A 6,103-nucleotide genomic window follows, 5' to 3' on the forward strand; every position below is an offset into this window, starting at 1 on the left:
ACGCATACAATTCATTAAAATAGTTAAAGTAAGAGGCCAGGCTCACGTCTGTAATCCCAGCACTTTGGGAATCGAGTGGATCACATATGGTCGGGAGCACCACTGCTCTCCAGCCTGGGCAACAAGAGCAAAATTTCTCCTAAAACAAACAAACAAACAAACAAAAACAAAAAAAGAGTCTTTTGCAGCCGTCACCTAAGCGGGAGCTGCCAAAATGAAGTTCAATCCCTTTGTGACTTCCAACCAACACAAGAATTGCAAAAGGCTTTTCAATGCACCTTTCCACATTCGCAGGAAGATTATGTCCTCTCCTCTTTCCAAAGAGCTGAGACAGAAGTACAAAGTGCGATCCATGCCCATCCGAAAGGATGATGAAGTTCAGGTTGTCCGAGGACACTGTAAAGGTCAGGAGATTGGCAAAGTAGTCCAGGTTTACAGGAAGAAATACGTAATCTACATTGAACGGGTGCAGCGGGAAAAGGCTGATGGCGCAACTGTCCACGTAGGCGTTCACCCCAGCAAGGTGGTTATCACTAGGCTACAACTGGACAAAGGCCGCAAAAAGATCCTTGAACAGAAAGCCAAATCTCGCCAAGTAGGAAAGGAAAAGGGCGAATACAAGGAAGAAACAATTGAGAAGATGCAGGAGTAATCTTATATACAAGCTTTGATTAAAACTTGAAACGAGGAAAAAAAGAAAGAAAAAGAAAAGAAAATTGACTTAATTAATAATTTGATTATATTGATAAAAGTTAACTTGGGGCCAGGCGCGGTGGCTCACACCTATAATCCCAGCACTTTGGGAGGCCAAGGCGGTGGATTACGAGGTCAAGAAATCAAGACCATCCTGATCAACATGGTGAAACCCTGTCTCTACTAAAAATACAAAAATTAGCTGGGCATGGTGGCGCGTGCCTGTAATCCCAGCTACTCAGGAGGCTGAGGCAGGAGAATTGCCTGAACCCAGGAGGCGGAGGTTGCGGTGAGCCGAGATCGCGCCATTGCACTCCAGCCTGGTTAACAAGAGCGAAACTCCGTCTCAAAAAAAAAAAAAAAAAAAAAAAAGTTAACTTGGGCTCTGAACATGGAATTAAATGTACTCCCCCTACTAAGAACTTAAAACCATGCAATTCTTTGTATTTTGACTCTTGAGAGTCTCACTTTTTCTGAAAGATCACCCGAATTCTGTGATGTAGTTCACACAAAGCAGTCATTGAAATAACATTTAGTTAATACCCACAATGTGCTGTAAACTTTATGCTGTTAGTTGCTGAGTCTGCAGGAATGAATAAGGCATAGTTCTTACCCTTGAGGACATGGTATTAAATGAGGGAGAAGTACATACGAATAATCAAAATGCAACCATGCTACATGGCATCAGAGAAGCGGACACAAAATACTTTCGGAGTATGAGGAGACAGAACACAGATTCTGAATCCTTCATATTCTAGAAATGAAAAAAGTAGAAACCCACTTCATTATAACATCAAGGGTGTTTTTAGGCTATCAACAGAAAGATTTGCAATCAACCAAGAAAGACACTGGGAAGAGTGGTATTTGGAAACCTGTTAGGAAGTGTGGATTATCACACCCTTGAGAGGTGTGCCTTTTACTCCAGCATGCAAGTCTTGGAGTCAGATGGGGAAATCAATCATTAAGGCATCTGATTTCAGAGCCAGCTGGGAAGTACTGGCTGGATTCCACCTCTGTGGAATGGCCCAGGAGGAGCAGTTCTCCGGGAAGGTATCTCTTGCTATTTATCCAGTGCCCTTTTAGTGTGCGCAGTCAACAGCTGCTGACTTGACTAGACTCCCCCCACCCCACTCCCATGCCCTTCCCAGGTGTGCTGGGACAGGTCACTTCTGGCTGTCATTGAGCCTGGGGAAAGAAGGAGAGAGAGAGAAACAGAGCACAATAAAAATTCTCAAATGCGGAGGCTGAGGCAGGAGAATTGCCTGAACCCAGGAGGCGGAGGTTGCGGTGAGCTGAGATCGTGCCATTGCACTCCAGCCTGGGTAACAAGAGCGAAACTCCGTCTCAAAAAAAAAAAAAAAAAAAAAAAAAAAAAATTCTCAAATGAGCTAGAAAAAATGAATTCTCTATCTCACTAAGCCAAAGGGGATCCATTTAATACACCAGGGCTACAGCTAGGAGGCTACAATTTCTTCCCAATTAGCCTTTTATTTCTGCCAAGTCTCCACAAACTGAAAGAACTGACATCTATGCAGAATCAAGTCACTTGGAAATAGCTCCCTAATATTCTTGCCAATAATTGTAGTTAGTTTCCCACACCTATTATTTGAAAACTATTGACCTTCGTTAAAGAATAATTTGCCAAATTGTAAAAGTGTTGCTAGAATGGACCACAGATATCCAGTCATGAGAAAGCTGAGGCCCAGACAAGTTAACTGAATTATCCCAAGTCACACAGCAAGGTAGTAGCATAACCATCTAGAAGACCACAGCTAAGCCCTGGACTCTTAATTTGATGGGAGCTGTCTTCTATACGTTCTTGCCTTCATCCATGCAATAAGACCCAAGAAGAATGACAGTGTTTACATTCGTGGAAGATTTTCTACATGTTAATGAGTGTGCAGGGGTGTGTGTGTGTGTGTGTGTGTGTGTGTGTTTTCTTGGCAAAGCACATGTCTGTTTAATTGTCAGCTCACTCCCCTATTGTGCTTAAGATTCTTTGAGTTCAGGGAGAACTGCCCTGAGGCTCCCGAGAATGCTACACCCACTCCCTGGGACTCCTTACACACACCGCTGTGGAAGATCTGCCTGGAAGCCTCCCAGGGCAAGTCCTCCCAAGGGAAAGGGAGAGGATACCACCCAAAGAGCTCCAGTGCACATCTGTTCCCAGGCCCCGGCAGAAACCATCGCTGGAATTCAGCAAGAAGCCTGCAGAATCATGACTGTTGCTCTGGGGCTGGCAGTTGCTAAGGACTCGTTAGGGAGTGTCAGTTTTCCACAGGCAACTGCATTTCAGAGCAAAGGGCCTGAACTTGGACTAAAAAAAAAAAAAAAAAAAAAATGCTAGCAGTGATTTCTATTTCAAGGAAACAAGTTGTTGAACCTAAGTGGCAAAAGAATTCACAAACCCCTTGATCTCCCACTTCTGGCATGTTCCATCCACTCTGAACTAAGATGTGGGTCTGAACTATAAAATGAGCACTTGGTGAGCCTCTGCCTTCACCTCCACCTCCGCTCCCCTCCTCCAAAACCCATGCTGAGAACATAGTCAGCAGCCTTCGGAATTCTTCACAGTCAAGGAGGAAGTTAGGAAGACAGGTTTGAAAGCTGAGGCCAGCCAATGATGGCACATGCTGGGATGCCCATTTATCCCCTGTGGGAGAATGCCAGTAAATGTACGCACAGAGGCTGATGCTTTGCAAGAAAGCAAAGAGGCAACAAATACCATCCCTGCATTAAGGAGCATAGGATCCGGAGTAAGAGCTAACCCCTTAGAAACAAAGACTAAAATAAGACTGAGCACTACACATGGTTCAGAGATGGCATCTGACAGCACAGAATTTAGGAAGCAGAGAGGTCCCTAAAAGCTGGAGTACTGCCCACAGCCTCCCTCTCTTCAGGCCCTCTGTAGATGCTGTCCTCTTGGAAGTCTGTCTCAGCCTTCCTGCTGAGTCCGACTCCTCTCCTAGATCAGTGGTTTCTGATCAGTGGTTCCTCACTTTAGACTCTCAGTTGCTGTGATGAATGTCCAACTGAATGAGCTTAATTCAGCAGGTCTCACTCTTGGCAATGCATTCAAATCACCGGGGAAACTTTAAAACCTACCTATACCCAAGTCCTAACCCAGACCAATTGAATCCAGTTCCCCAGGGGAGAGACCCTGGCATCAGATCCTAATGGTGGCCCGGTTGAGAACCACTGGTTTAAGCAATAAAAGGCAATTTGCAAGCTCACTGAGGAAAGCCATAAGAAGGTGGGGCTGTCCTTAGGGACGACTAGAACCAGAGCATAGAACTAGTCAAGATCCTCTCGTTCCTCTGTTCCCCTTTTCTTGGATAGCTGTTGCATCTTCTCTCCTTGAGATGGGAATCATCACTAGCAGTGGCTCTGGCTTACCCTTTAGCAACTAGAGGATAGAGCTTTCCTTTTCTCTGTTCTGTATTGACCAGCCCCTACCCCATTTGTTTTTTCTAAAAACAACTCTGATTGGCCTTCGGGGGGTCAGGTGCCCACCCCTTGGCCCATGTTTAGAGGTTTTTATTGATTCACGATTGTGTTCCTACCCCTAGGGAGGGGTGCTGAAGAGACTATCATAGAGCCTTGCTAGTCAAAATGTGGTCTATGGACCAACTCTTCAGGCATCACCTAGAAGCTTGTTAAAAATGGAAATTCCCAGGTGCCATCACAGACTTGCTGATTGAGCACTTGGCCTTCCAACAAGATCCCTAGGTGATTTGTGTGTGCATGGAGGCTTGAGGAGGACCATTCTAAAGCTCTGGTATCACTTTCTCAGGTTGATTAAAGTAGAGGCATTCCTTTCTCTTGGTTTCATGCTAAAGCATCAGAAGAAGGATGCTGCCACTCCTCTACAGCTTCTGACAGCAGCAGTACCAACACCAGGTCTGTCCCAATCAAGCTCCCCACACTCTTCCTTCTTCTGTCTCAAAAGCTGGCTTTAATCAGGCTCCTGGGATGAGGTCTGTGATTTTGCTGCAGCAGCTGATTCGGAAGAGGATGTGGTGCTCTGGGCCAAACAGGGTCCAACAGTTGGTGCTTATCAGCCATGCTCTGTGATACACAGAGATGTGTCCACGCCTCCCTTCCTGGTCGAGGATGTGTGGGAACTCAGAGCTTTCCCTGGGAATGAATGACAGAGCAAGGAAGTGAGAAGGCTGATGTAGGTGAAATGGCATCCTGCCCAGCATCTTTCTAGTCAGCCAGGTTGGGGGATTTGCCTTTGAAACTTGGAAGCACGTGGGAAGCACAAACACATAATCTGGGGATCTGGCCACTCAGTTAGTTCAGCGATGCTCTAGGTCCTTCCTGGAGGATGCCATTTTCAAGTTCACTGTACTCCCTAGGCCCCAAGCTCTATCTTCTCTGTCAACCCATTTTCTTCCCTTCCCTTTCCCTTTCCCTGCCCATTTGCTTTCCCAAACAGGAAAAGGTGAAAATTAGTGGGCACTCAATAAATATTAGTTGAAGAAATAGATGAATAAATAAACAAATGGTTTTGCATTTTTGGAAGAAAGAGAATTGAGCTTTATTTTCACCTGCTTTGATGGATAAACAGCTTTACTTCTGCGAAACGACACAGAATTACCATCTAGAAATTATCACCTTTGTTTAGCTCTCTCCTGCATCTCTACCCTCCACAAACAAGAAATCCTATGCGCTTGTACACCAGAGCCTCAATTTTTAAATTCTCCCTCACATGGGCTTCAGGAAAAGCCTGCCTTTTGGTCTCAGTGGCTTCTTACCAGCATTGCCTCCAGAGGATAAAGAGAATATCCCCCACAGTTATTTGGATATTTTCATCCCAAGATGAAATCTACTTCTATCCTCTTGTTCCAGATCAGAATTAGAACTTTAGAACGTGTCTGCTGGAGAACTGGCCTAACCGCTTCATTTTATAGAGGAGGCAACTGAACCCGGAGTAAGGGAATAGATCTGTCTGAGGCCACACACCTAGGAAGAGGCCGTCGTCTGTGTAGATCACAGGTTTCCTGAGTTCAGACCCAGTTCATTCTCCTTTCATGCCACAGCGTAGCCCGTTGGCCACCCCGCTATCAGAACTCACCCCAGCAGCAGTGGTGCTGCCACTTTCCTGTGGGTGGAAGGACAGCTGATCAAAGGACGTCGGTCAGCGCCCTCCTCTAACGGGAGCCTGGAGGAGGGCGTCTCAGATAGGATTCCAGCGGCCAGTTCCACACCAGCCTCAGAGTCACAGACCTGTTTTTCCAAAAGTCCATTTGTTTCTGTCTCCTTTATCCAGCCCAAACAGCAAGGGAGACGATTTTGCTCCAACTTTCCAAAATAACTTCCCTTTGGGCTGAGACCAAGCATGTGTAGCTGCAGGCTAAGGAATATTGAGAAGTTTATGAGCCACTAAAAATAGACAGCTACAACA

The 6,103-nt window shown here is 45.7% G+C and overlaps 1 pseudogene; it reads left to right on the forward strand.

Annotated features, from left to right (window-relative positions):
• The first annotated feature begins 214 nt into the window (after positions 1-214).
• On the forward strand, positions 215-652 carry LOC101045825 (large ribosomal subunit protein uL24 pseudogene; annotated as a pseudogene).
• The last annotated feature ends 5,451 nt before the right edge of the window (positions 653-6,103 follow it).

The sequence above is a fragment of the Saimiri boliviensis genome, chromosome 5 (assembly GCF_048565385.1).
Source record: "Saimiri boliviensis isolate mSaiBol1 chromosome 5, mSaiBol1.pri, whole genome shotgun sequence".
In the NCBI taxonomy this organism is placed as follows: Eukaryota; Metazoa; Chordata; class Mammalia; order Primates; family Cebidae; genus Saimiri; species Saimiri boliviensis.